The sequence below is a fragment of the Passer domesticus genome, chromosome 15 (assembly GCF_036417665.1).
Source record: "Passer domesticus isolate bPasDom1 chromosome 15, bPasDom1.hap1, whole genome shotgun sequence".
Classification (NCBI taxonomy): Eukaryota; Metazoa; Chordata; class Aves; order Passeriformes; family Passeridae; genus Passer; species Passer domesticus.
The window spans coordinates 12,053,306-12,066,851 of NC_087488.1; the positions used below are offsets into that span (position 1 = coordinate 12,053,306).

At 50.5% G+C, this 13,546-nt stretch overlaps 1 protein-coding gene across 2 annotated transcripts in view; it reads left to right on the forward strand.

Annotated features, from left to right (window-relative positions):
* ELFN1 (extracellular leucine rich repeat and fibronectin type III domain containing 1) overlaps positions 1–13,546 on the forward strand; it is a 103,772-nt gene that overhangs the window by 72,535 nt on the left and 17,691 nt on the right. The window lies entirely within an intron of this gene.

Below are 13,546 nucleotides of genomic sequence, written 5' to 3' on the forward strand. Positions count from 1 at the left end.
AAAGAGTGCAGCTAAAAAAAACTGACGGCATCTCTCTTTGCAGCCTGGCAAAGCTGCTCCAAATGCCCTTCCTCCCTCTTGCCCACAGCTGAAAGCATTGCCCCCACTCTGCCCTGCCCACGTGTCCCTGCTGGGGCTCTGCTCCCAGGGACCTCCGTGAGGGGAAGCAGCAAGGCATTAGCAACTTAGGGAGCTCAAGAGCAGCTTAAAAATACTTGTGTTCTTTTGGTAAGTATGAATTTGTCCCAGTGGTAATAAGGCTAGTTTTGTTCAGCAGGCTCTTAGCAGTGATTATTGCTGTTTTTCAATTTAAAAACCAGACGGTCTATTTATAATGCATAGTATGTGGACTGAGATTTTTTTTTTTATTCTCTTTAACCAAGCCTTTAAAACGTGCTGTCATTTCCACTACTACAATCCAAGGAAGCAGAGGGGCATCTGTCACCTGCAGACCCTGTGGGTGGAATGATAAGTAAAATATAGTTAACAGAGCAAGGCTGCAGTGAGCTTTGAGGAACTGGTGAAAGGTGCCAGGAGGGAAAGGTCTGGGGATGCACCAGGGAGGTGTTTTTGGTGGGCTTGGAGGGGGTCTAGATACAGATGCTGAGTATTTGGACTATCTACACACTGCTGCCCACATTTCTCTCTTGTCCAGGGCAGGGGGTGCTCAGTGCTCACATCAGCACCATCCCAGCAGAGACCAGGGGAAAAGCCAAGCTCCAGGCTTGGCCTGGCACTGGGCCCAAGATGGCAAAGACCCCTGAAAAGCAGCCAATGCCCACGGGTGCTGGGGTGACACTGAGCAGGACGGTGGTCCCAGGGTGCATGGAGGGGTCCAGCAGAGCACTGCTGTGGGCTCTGGCCTGGCTGACAAGCTCCTGCAGGCGTTATATGGACATCTCTACCTGCTCTGGGCATTGGCCCAGTGCTGGGCTGGCATGGCCCCTGCCAGGCTCACAGCTTGCCAGCCCCGTGTGCTGCTCAGCTGCAGGGCTTGCTTGGATGTGCCAGTGCCAGGCATTGGGAGACCTGGAACACTGAGCACAGAGATGCTGTAAGGCAGTTCTGTTGTGGCAGCGTTGAGGGTGTTTGCTGAATGCTCCCATACAGGATGTGGGGGCTGCTTTGGCTCCTCTGTGCCTTGCTCTCCATGCACAGTCCAGCACCATGGGACAGCAGGAAAATTCACACTTGCATGAGAATGACTGAGGCCCTCTTGGCCACCTGCAGCTCACCTGTTGACCCAAGAAGCTTCTTGAGGCAGACTTTGCTGCAGACAGGTGTTCTGAAGGTCGGGTTACCTTGTGTTTGCAGCCAGGCTGGAGGCCACTCTCTGCTGCCTCTGCCTTGCTGAGGCTTCTGTTTGTTCCCTTTCTTACTGCAGCTTATCTGACAGTGTTCCTCTCTCCATTTCCCCACACAGCCCCTTTTACTGCCACCATTTAGTTATTTTCTTAATTAAATATAGATTATGGCTCTGGGAATAAGGGATTATTACTTATTCATAAGCTACTTAGATTTTAAAGCGTGTGCAGGGTAGAGCTTATCACACGTCTGTGTCTGCATCATTTCCATGGCAAGAGCCAAGGTGAGCTCCTGTGGCTGCCAGGGCTCACCCAAACCTTGCTCCTCTTCTCTCCTCACGACCTCTGCCCCCAGAGGAGCTCTGCTATCTCCTCCTTGCTATCCCTTTTCCAGTCGAGGCTTGCCAGCCTTCTCCCAAGGAAACCATTCCCACTGCCCTCTCCCAAGCTGTTCCAGCCCCTCCATCACGCCTCTGCCTTGCCCCCTCCCCAGGGCTGTTGGCAGCTCTCTCCCAAAGCTTCCCCAGCCTCCCGCTGTGCCAGCAGCTGTTTCACCTGCCCTCCACAGCAGAACGGGGACTTGGCAGGAAGCAGCTCTGCAGGAGGTGCTTTTCTGCAAAGTTTTCTGGGAGATTCCTCCCAGTATGTGGGTAATTGTTGGCTGAACTGCAGCCCTCCTGAGGGGCAGGAGGAGGAGGGGGCAGAGGAAGGGCTGTTGGCAAGCTGGTGGGAAAAGTAGAGGAAGGAGAGTGTGGTGGGAAGGTGGATACTGCTGTATACCCATAGTGTTTGTGCAGAGCCTTGTGCTCCTGCAGTGTGCCCAAGCAGAAGTGCCGGGGTCGGCTGTTACTTGTCTCTGCCCCAGCACGGGAAAAGGTGGTTCTGGGCACGCCGCACTCTCGAAGAAGGAGTCTGGACTCTTGCTTTTGGTCTTCAGTTGAGTTTATTGTTCCTTATCTACAAAATTTTTCTGTCTGTCCAGCCGAGGTCTGATCAGCAAGACAGCCAAGGGCACTCTCTCCCGCCCACGGGGCGGTTGTCTGTTTTATAGTAAAAACTACGTATAAGATATTTACCTTTAATTTCCAATACTTTTCGTCCTTGTTGGCAAGTGCACTTTCACTATGAACCAATCCACACATGCCAACATCATCCTGAACATGGATGCCAAGGAGAAGAAAGAAGGACAGGGCACACCCAAATCCCTCCATCTTAGAACCCCTGACCCCCATGTATAGAATTTCAAACCCCCCTGTACAACATACAAAACCCCCCTGTACAGTGCTCTAAAATTTTTTCCTTCACCCTGTGATTCCTACTACTGTGCCACTTAAACTTTTGTGGCCTGTAATTCTTCGTATAAGGTTGGCAATTTGCTCCATGAGTTAAGATCAAATTTCCAGGTGTCTTTGGCTTCCTGTCAGGGTTTCCAAGCCCCTGCCAGGGCTTTGAGACATTCAGGGCATCCAGAGAGATGCTCTGTGTTCCGACACAGAAGGGTTGGGAGCTGCTCCTTCCACCCCAGGACAAGCAGCATCTTCCCAAGACTCTTTCTCTGCCTTAAAGAGTGGAGCATTCCAATCTCTGGGTAATAATAATAATAATAATAATAATAATAATAATAATAGCAAGAATAAAACCATCTGACCTGGTTTGTGCACACCAGGGGTGGACTCCTGTCTCCACCTCACTCCAGTGTTTCTGTCCCCAAATACTGCCATTAATGCCTGGTGCTGCAGGGCTTCTCCCAGCCTGCTGGCGAGCCCTCAGGTGGGACCAGGGCAGCTCATCACACGCTGACCTGAAAGGAAAGAGGCACCATTAAATGCCAGTGCTCATCTCCCTCCATGCCCAGCTCCAGGGCTGTCCCCAGGGCTGCAGCAGGGCCCCAGCCTCTCTCAGCAGGTATCCCTGCTTTCACCCTTGGGGACCCATTAGCATTCCCATCTTGCTCCTCCTCTTGCTTCTGCTCCCTGCCTGGCTGAGATGGCAGCGTGGGGCTGTTCTGTGTGAGCCAGCCTGTCACTGCCACCTGCCACTGTCCCCATGCCTCCCATGTGGTTCTTTCTGACTATTTTCAGGATAATGCAAAGCTCTGGCTTGATAGCCCTGAGGTCTAAAGACCTTTTGTCAACAGAGCAGATATAAGACAAGCTGCTGCCAGATTCCTCTGAGCAAAATGATCTTGATAAATTGGAGAAATGGCCTGAAATCAATACACTGAAATTCAATAAAGTCGAGTGCAAAGTGTTGCACTTAGGAAGGCAATATCAAAATCACAGATATAAGATGGGGAAGCACTGGTAAGCCAGCAGGAGAGTGGCTCAAGCAATGGAGTAGCCCTCAAAGTGAGCAGCAGACAATAACCTGGTGCTTGAGAAAGGGAGAGCAAAGGCACATCTTGCCCACAGATGTATTAATAGTTTCAGATAGAAAGCAGAAAGGTAATTTATTTGGCTCTATTTAGTGCTGGTGATGCATCAGCTGGAGACATATATCTCCAGGCTTTGGCATCACAACTCTAAGAAAGATTCAGACAAATTGAGTGAGTTCACAGAGTTTTGAAAACATGCTCCAGGGAAGATGGACTGAGAGAGCTGGTTTGTGCTCCATGACTGAGACAACTGGAGGTAGGATGTGTAACATTCATCAGGGTGGAAAAAGGCAGTTATAAAAATGATGCTGATCAATTGGTCAAGGGTTGGACAAGCTGCAATGGGCTTAAACTGCAGCCAAGAGTCTTGGGTTAGATGCTGAGGAAAAGCTTCTTAAGGACAAGGGTGACTGAGAGCCTGTGCAGGCTGTAGAGGGGTGTGTGGGAGTCCTGTCCCCAGGAGAGCTTCAACACCCAACTGAGGCAGCATCTGCATGGAGGTCACCTCCATAGCAGGGATGAAGTTTCACCCCAAGCAGGATTAGCTGTGCCCTTTGGATTACCAGGCTGAGACAAGCAATTTGCTTTCTCTTGTCTCATGTCCTCTTAGCAGCCATACCAGGGGCACATAGATGTATCAACAAACAAATGACATTTATCCACTTCTCAGTTTGCCTTGCACCACAAACTGGAGAGCCAATGGCAGAAACCAGAGACTGAGATGGACAAGCCATGTGTCACTAAGGATGCTTTGCTGTCTGGGCCGACCCCACTGATTTGGTGTTTGGTAATTTGGTGGCTAGCTGCCACCTGCCTCCAGATCAATCCCGCTCAGTTGCATTTTCTGATCATAATTAATGTTTGCTGTGTAATTACATTGATTTTTAATGTGCTCTGGGAGATGAGGGGAATTCTTAGGCCGAACAAGTGAGGGAGGAGGGGAGTGATGGTGATCCTGTGCTGAAGGGAGAGCAGTGGGGGAGCTCCCAGGATGTGCAAGGGAAATCTGCTCAAAAAGCTCATGTTACACAGGGGTGTTGCCAAGCTGCCGTGACAAGGAGCAGGGAATGTTTGCACTGCTGCTCCTTTATTCCCTGCCCAAACTGCTCAGCTGGCCCCTGCTTTCTACCTGCCAGCCTGGTTGTCTGCTGCCCTGGCAGCCCTGCTGCCATTACTGAGCTCAGCAGGGAACAGGATTTTATTTATTTACCAAGTCACAGTGGGAAGAGGGATTTTAGGGCAGCCTGAGCTTCCCAGAGCTGTGAGCAGTGGATAAAACCTCCTCCAGCTTTGTACAGGGAGGCTCCTGCAAGGAAGAAACCTCAGCCTGTGCACAGCTGGAGCTGTGTCCCTGCTGCTCCTCGCTCACTCGTGCTACCAAGCAGCTTTGTCATGAGCATGTAGAAATGTAAGAGGCACCTGTAAGCCTCCCAGGCTGCTCTGTGCTTCCTGAACAGCCAAACTGTTACAGCCAGCACCTGCACAGCAAGCCCTGGGAGATGCTGTAAGGAGGCAGCTTTCGGTAGGCAGCACTCAAGGCTGTCAAAATCATGAGGATTTGGGTGGCAACACCAGCAGTGAGCTCCAGGATCCTTCTACTCGTGATAAAAACTACCTGGGCAGTGCTGCTAACAATGCAGGAGAAGGATTGCTGGGTTTTCATCCATCTGGGGGTGTCTGCTGCCTTCTGGGTTCACTGTCCACAGCTGGCAAGGCCAGGGCTGCAGCAGCTCCTCGTGCCACAGCACGGGTGGTGACATTTCCCAGCCACATCTGGGATGCTGCGAGTGTGCAAATGTTTGTCAGAGCAGGAATGAGCAGGGCAGGTCCCCACAGCAGCTGTGCAAATGGCAGGAGGGCAGTTTGTATTCCTGCTGCCAGCAGCCCCCCCGGGCTCAGCAGGTCCCAGAGCTGTCACTGCTGTGGCACACGCTGCTGTAAAGGCTGCAAAAGGAGGACCAGCCCTGCCCGTGCCCCCCTCAGGGAGCAGGCAGCTCCTGGGACAGAGCTGGGGGCAACCACAAGGTGGATGCCCAGCAAGAACTGGGGTGCAAACACAGCCCGAAATGCTGACGGAAAGGCCAAATCCCCTCTGCCACCTCCCCTTACCATAACACCTGAGCTGGGTTGGCAGCCCAGCTCTCCCCCTGGGTGCCAGCAGCATTTGTTCAGGTGAACCTTTGCAAACTCACCACCTGCTCATGCCAAGCTTTCCCCTTTTAAAAGGGATGTCTTTCATATTTTTTCCTCAGCACCTTGTTTTCCATCACATGTTTCTTACACACCATCCAAGGATCGTTCTGAGCAGTTCAGAGGAGGCCACACAGCACTGACTCAGCATTGCCCAGATGAGAATGCTGTGACAATCACTGCTGAAAATCAGCCTTGTCACACACAGGTGCTAGGAAGCAGCCACAGATGTTACACAATTTTTTCAATTAAAACCCCATAAATTAAAAAAAAAATAAATAAAAACAATGAGGCAGGCGCTGTGCTGAGCAGAGACAAAGGAACACAAATTGTCACTGGCACTGTGCTGGGCCCACTTGCCACTGTGGGCAAAGAAAGCTTAGCTGGTCACACAGTGCAGTGGCCAAACACCTGTGGGGACTTTGTGTCACAGAGGTGGTGCCAGGAATATTTGATTTCTCCACTGGCAAAGGCCATCCATCCCTGCTCTCCCCTCTCCTCCTGGCTGGAGTTGGGGAGAGGCAGGACCAGTCCTGGAGCTGCAGCTATTGGTGATCACTCCTAGCATTGAGTGGATATTGCAGGAATTGGGAATTAGCCCTTTAAGTAGGCTGAGAGCCCATTGGTACAACAAAGGTTGTGTCTTTGGGGTTTGAGAGCCGTGGTGAATGGAGGTGGCTCTCCCTTTTGTGTTGTGTGCGTGCCCTAAATGCAATTATTTGGCTCCTACCATGTCTGATATTATTATTTTCTTGCTATCTTTGGTACTTTTATGGCCCCATCACCATAGTAACTGAGCATCTCAAAACCCTGTGAGGAGGGAATAATATTATTCCCCTTGTAGAGTTGAAGGAAGAGAACAACAGCAAGACTCAAAGCTGGAGGCACAGGAGGACTTGAGTCCCTCCATGGTCACGGACTTTGGTGTCATATTCCTGCTCCTTCCAGTTTTAAGCAGTCACACTAAGTTTTCCCAGTCAGCCCCAGGCCACATTTCCATCCCACTTCTCTTCCTCCTTCCTTGAGTTAGTCCAGTACCAGCCTCCCACCTGGAGCTACTCCCTCCTGCTGCCCCCTTGCCCTGGGCACCACCAGCTGATGGGCAGTGCCCATCAAGGCAGGGGAAGTGTTGGTTTGCTCTGCTGAAGACCTTTCCTTTGCCCAGACCATCTCCTGCTCAAACCCATCTTTAAATATTGAATGAAAACCAGAGTAACATTGGAGCCAGACGTGTCAGATTTTCTTCATCTCTGGCCTATCCCAGACTAATTTCCACTATGTGGGTTTAGCTGTTTTTCTTGAGAGACAGCTGACAGAGAGTCAGAAAGAGGGATTTGAAACCAAGTCCTCAGCAGCACAAACTAAAGATCCAACAGGTAAGGGCAGGCCAGTATGGTGGCCAAAAGATTGACCTGGATTTCCACCTACATGCTGTTTTTCTCTTCCCTGGGCACCTTCTCCCAGTGTGATGAGACTGCTCCCTCCCTTGCTTCCTCTGCCACCAGTTCATGGCTTGTGGTGCTGCCATCACACTCCCCAACGTGTCATCTCTCCGCTGCCTTCCCTGCCTCAGGTTGTTCTGGAATAAAACAATCTCTCCTTCCCCCCACCCTTTTGTGCAATATATCATTTTTTAATTTAAAAAATGCCTTGTGGAAGTGAAACGGGCTATTAAATGTTTTGGTCCATAATTAACATCAAACCCTTGACTTAAAATCTTTATGGATTGAGTGATCTTCATTAGCTGTTGCAGGGATAACACTGCATAACTTTTGGTGACCCAGGGCCTTCAAATCACCCATATTCCCCTGCAAAGGGGAAAAAAAATTCCAGAAAGTCCTCACCAGGGACTCTGTTCCATTCCAAGATTGTGACCCAGCTTGGGCGAGCAGACCACCCCCTGCCCCAGCAATTCCCTGAGGAAGGATATCAGAATATCCCGGGGAAGGATATCAGAAGGGACAGCAGGAGTCCCCCCCTTTGCCCAGGGGAAGGCAGGATGTGATCCTGGGTGCTGCAGGGAAGTTATCAGTTATGTCCCTGCAGAGATCACTGCCTGGCAAGCCCAGCAGATAACACCGCGCGCTCCCCGGGCTCGTCACAGCTGTGGTGAGCCCCATCGTGGTGACAGGCGGCTTGGGGGGGCTCTGCCAGCAGACAGGAGTGGGCATGACTTACTGGGGACTTGCAGCACGTTTGTCACCCTCCTCCCAGCTCCCAGGGGAAGGGTGTCAGCTGGCAGGCTGCCCTGTGGCGGGTTGGAGACAGCGCTGTCACCGAGGAGGGGACAGCAGGGTCCCGTGTGTTGTCCCTGCAGCACAAACTCAGCAGGCACATTTCATGTGCTGGAGGGGTCTCCAAATCACTGCCAGGACAGGCTGGTCCTCACCCCCAGCCCAGGTGTTGGGTGCTCAGCTTCAGCAGGGCGTTGATCATTGCTGCTGATGCATGGCCTGGGCACACGCTCGCTGCCTTCTCCAGAGGACTTGGGGGTTCACTTCTGAATCCCCTGATGATTCTCAGTGTTTTCTGTAATAAATTAATAGCATTTCGTAGCTTGGATCACCATCCAGCATTGGCTCTCAGCAGAAGAGACACATCTGTTGGGGCTGCTGGCAAATTTCAAGCATATTTCCACCCACACTCTAAAGGTGGAAAAAACATTGGCGTTGAAGAACTGGTCTTTGATCCTGGCGGATTTTATGGATGACCAGCTCTTATTTGAGCTGATGAATGCAGCTGCCACCTTGCCAATTTATGGTATTATTCTTTCTGGGCACCTCCACTGGCACATTCATTGTGGTCATTGGACACTAAGTGACAACTTCCATATTCTTGGCTTTCTGAATGAAGCTGGAGTTAGGAGATACTGGTGTTCTCATTAGGCCTCTGCTGTGTACTTAGCCATTAGCCTGCTCTTGCTAAGCAGCTCTGGACTGTCCTTCAGGCTTTGCCTGTACATGAAATGAGCTGTCAATTCAAAACCCCTTGGCTGTATTTCATAGTCTGGCTGTCACTCAGGCACCTCATAACAGTGAGGACATCAACAGCAGGCACTCTCCAAGGTATGAGAAGAGGGTCAACTTTCAGCACTTTTGTATTTTTCTCTTGAGCCGAAAATGAATTTTTCCTTGAAGGAATCTTGGTTCACCTGGGACAGGATCCAACTGCAGTCCCCAGTACTACATTGGCATGGCAGCTTGGCCATCCTCCATAACCCTCTTGTCTTTCCAGTTCCAGCTCTGGAAGGAGGAGAGCCTGAGAAAAAGGCCAGGCTGTGGAGGGGACACTCATCTCCCAGGCAAGACCTGCTTGGGAGAGCACTGCCCCATCAACAAGCAAGGCGTGCTGCCACTGTGTCCAGAAGTCAGACTGTGCCACAGGCACAGCTAAGCATCCACAGCCTGGGAAAAGGAAGGCAGAAGCAGGCTTGGCTGCTATGTTAAAATGACTCCAAGCCCCAGTTTGCTGCTGTTGTCATGTGGGAAAGAACTGGCACCATGTTCCCCATGACAGGGCTTGCCTATACCTGGGGGGAACTGGAGAGATATTTTAATAATCTAAGTATTAGTTGCGTCCCCAGTCCCCTCCTTGAGAATGATGCTGGGCAGCGAGGCTGAAAATTAATTGCAGGGTTTTAATTTTTTTTCATTATTTCTTCATTTTTCTTCTTTTTATTTTTTGATTCTCATCTCAACTGTATGAAACTTTAAATCAATAGAATATGGGATATACAGCAGGGTTTCTGCCAGCTCTCTTCTGCTCTCCTCCACTTCAGTCCCAGCCCTGTGGGTCAGCAACAACATTTGCTGTACACAGCCAAGAGCCTGTGGAGAAAACAAAGCTGGGAAGAGCCCATTTTCTGCTGCTTTGTTTCCAATCCTGCCCAGGAATGGAATAAACTCAAACAGGCACTGTTTCAATCAACTTAGCTTCTGCTGAGTCAGCTCCATTTAAAACTTGGCCTTCCCAAAAACCTGCAACTCTCAGAAACCCCGGCCAAGATTCTATGGGTAAATATAAAATGAACTAGGAGTCAGGTTTTTAAAATAAAGGATTGCTCTTGGAAACCAGGGGTAATAATAATTCCTGAGGAGAACACAGAATCTCTCAATCAGAAGCCCCGAGGTGCATGCTCAGCAGCACAGGGGGATGCTGCTGGGTGGAAGTGGATGGAGCTGCTCTTGGGCACCGTGGTGGATCCCCCATCCTGGCCCCTGGCACGGCGGCTGCTGCTCACTGGGGGCACAGCTGGGTTGGAAGGGGCCCTGGTTCTGTTTTCTTTTTGTCTCTCGGGTAGCAACAATCCTGTGAGCTGGCTGAAAAACGTCTCCAGGCAAGTCTGTGCACTCAGAACTGGTGATTCAACCCCACTGTCTGGGGGAGAGAGATTGGTTTCACTGTTGTTTTCAGCAAGGGCATTATCAAACAGGTTTCATTTGGATGGTGTCATTTCAGCTTGGCTGTGTGGCGTGGCTGGGATGCTCCGCTTCGTTTGTGCTACAATCGAGTGACTGAAAGAGATGAGAGGCAAAAGGAAAATCAATTTTGAAGTATTTCTTTACTGCAAGAAAAATAACCCAAAACATTGACTTGTGCCCCCGGTCTGCTACCAAATCAAGTTTTGCTATCTTGAATCTTCTCACAAGGCAAAATGTCTGGGATTTGTCCAGCCAGCTGAAGCGATAGCTGCAGGATGATCTCACTTTGGACAGTCCAGGAGCTCCAGACTCATGTTGGAGACACCACAGGGGCATGGGGAGGGTGCAGCCCTGCCCCAGGACAGCCCCCTCTCCCCATGGATTTGGCAGCCTGTCCCCAGACAGCATTTGTGTTTGTAGTGACAGAGCTCCTCCACCTCCCAGGTAACCACTGCCTTGCTCCAGGAGCCTTTTTTGTCCCCAAGTCTAACCTGATTTCTCTTGCTGTAATTTAAGCTGATTATTTCTTGTCCTGTCCACCATGGACATAAAGAACAGATTATTCTCTTCCCCTTAGCAGCAGCCTTTTAAGCACTTGAAAACTGTTATCACATCTCTTCTTCCATCATCTCTTTTAGGCAAAATAACCCAGTTCTTTCAATCTTTCTTTGTAGGTCATGTCTCATAGACCTCTGATCATCCTGTTTGCTCTGTGCTGCCTACAGCAGTGCCACCTCCTTTCTGATATGAGCTGCCAATACCAGAATCTACTCCAGTGCAGATCTCACGAGCCCTGAAGAGATCACAAAGATGATTTTGTGAGGCTCCCAGGCCACACTGCAGCTCGAACATCCCAGGGCTCTGTCTGCCTCTTGATGTGACACAGATACTTCATGTTCAGCTTGTGACCCATGATAATTCACAGACCTTTTTCTGGGGAACTATTGCTTGCGGGCTTGGTGTTTCCCTTGAGGTTTTGAGGTGAATGGCAAAGGCAAGAATGAAGCATCTCAAATGAATGTTGTTTTCTCTTGTGTTTGTCAGTCTCTTGCAGGTCCTGATTTTGGTGTGCTCGTGCATTCAAAGCACATTTTGGTTAGACTTTTGACTAGGCTGTGTGATGCCTGGGTTAGATGTAACTCTGTCCATGCTGAAGAAGCTTTATTGATGATCCTTTCAGTTGCTGACACCCATTACCTCATAATTTCTAGTGTTTTATCTCTTTTGTGCATGTCCTTTTACTGTTTAAGACATGCTTATGTTTAGCACTCATTAATCAGCATTTTATGCAAAAGAGATGAGATTTTCAATTTTCTGCAGCCAACAGAGCATTGAAAAGCCTGTCTCCATCCCTCAGGAGCTGTTTTTAGAGTGAGCTGAGCCTTTTTTCCATGACTTGACTTTTTTTCCTTAGAAACTGGAGGTTTCTGTTCAGAAGGACTCCATAGCTGAAGGCTGGTCCCTGGGGCTCAAACCTGAAGGGACTCAGTGCAAGGACTCCAGACAATCCCAGGAGAAGTGCTTCCACCACCCAGCCACAGAGTCAGTCTCCAATGAATATTTAAATAGTTTATGCCACGTGGAAAAGCCCATTCCCCAGAGATGGGGCAGCACTGAGGCAAGGGGTGAAGGAGCCCCCCGTGCTGCAGGTGAGCCTGGGCCAGAGCCAACCTGTCAGCAGACCTGTCTGACTGCCTGTCCTCCTCCCCAGGGGCTGTCACAGCATCAGCTTTGCTCAGTGCTGGAAATCCCAGTCATGCCCAAGGTCCCACGGGGAGGGAAATGCAGGTCACTGCTGGGACAGACGTTCCAGGCAGGGGAGCCGTGCCAAGGCACTTGGGTTGTGATAGTAATTAATGTGGACATGGCTGGTAATGGCAGAGCTGGTGCTTCAAGTAAGTGCGCAGAGGCAGGAAATGAACCCCATCAATTTTTAAGGTGTCAGCTGTTTCCTGGGGCAGCTGCAGAGGTGGGAAGGTTTGTTAGGCAGGTCCTGCCCACAGCTGGCAGTTGGATGCAAACACACTCCTCCCTGCCGTGGGCTGGGACTGCCTTGCTGCCTGCAGGGAGATGGCCCTGGGCAGCTGGAAATGGTCCCAGTTCTGTGAGTGTGCTGGCAAGACTGTGGATATTCCAGCATTCAGCCAGAAGGTGTGTTTGAGGGATGATTTAGATGAGGGTCTCTCTGCTGCTGTCTGCAGCTGTTCAGCCCATGCTTCCAATGGATCCCAATTCAGCAAAGCATGTTTGACTGCAGGTGAGAGCATTTCCAAACCCTTCTCTTGCAGTGGAAGAACCCCTTTTGTCCAGGACCTGAGTGGTGTTTGTAACATTTGAGAAACTACCCTGTTCCCACTGAAAACCAGGTGACTCTTGTCCCCAGTTCCCACAGAAAACCAGGTGACTCTTGTCCCCAGTTCCCACAGAAAACCAGGTGACTCTTGTCCCCAGTTCCCACAGAATCAGTACAGAGATTGTGGCAGAGTGGGTGTTTTTATGGACTGGCTGCTCTCTCCCTTCACAGTTCTAATTAAGTTGTATATTTTGGAAGTAAAAATGTCCTTTTTGATGATATTGGTCAGGAAAGCTCTCCAGTATCTCCAATAAAGGGCAGGGAAGAGGCAAGTGATCCAAGGCAGGCTGTGATGAGCTATCAGAGGCAAGCCTAAGGTCAGGGGGGGCAAAAGGGTCCCTGTCACACTGGCAGGTGATGCTCAGCTGGTTCCCTGCTCCTGCACACTCCCATCCCCATCACTGTACCTGAGGATTGGGGTCTGCACTCCCTAAACACACTCTGGAGTGGACAGACTGTCCCTGCCCCGTGGGCAGCACACTTTAAATCCACACAGTGGAGAGGAGGGATGTTCACCTCACTTTAGGGAGGGGACAGACACATGCCAAGAGCAGCACCCTTCTCCCCACAGGGGTGAGAGCATCCAGTTGCTCTGGAAGAGCTGGAAGCACTGCAGGAGTCGTCTGCAGGGAGAGACACCATGCTGGCAGCAGGCAGAGATCTGGGGCACTGATGAGAGGAAATCTAGGGCATCAAAGAGCAGAGATCAGGATAATCAAGGAGAAGAGATCTAGGGCATGGAGGAGCAGAGATGTAGGTAATCAAGGAGCTGAGATCTGGGGCATCAAAGAACAGAGATGTGGATAATCAAGGAGCAGTGATCTAGGGCAGGGAGGAGAAGGGGTCCAGGTAATCAAGGAGTGACAATTAAGGCACCAAAGGGGGTTGCTGTGGGGCATCAAGG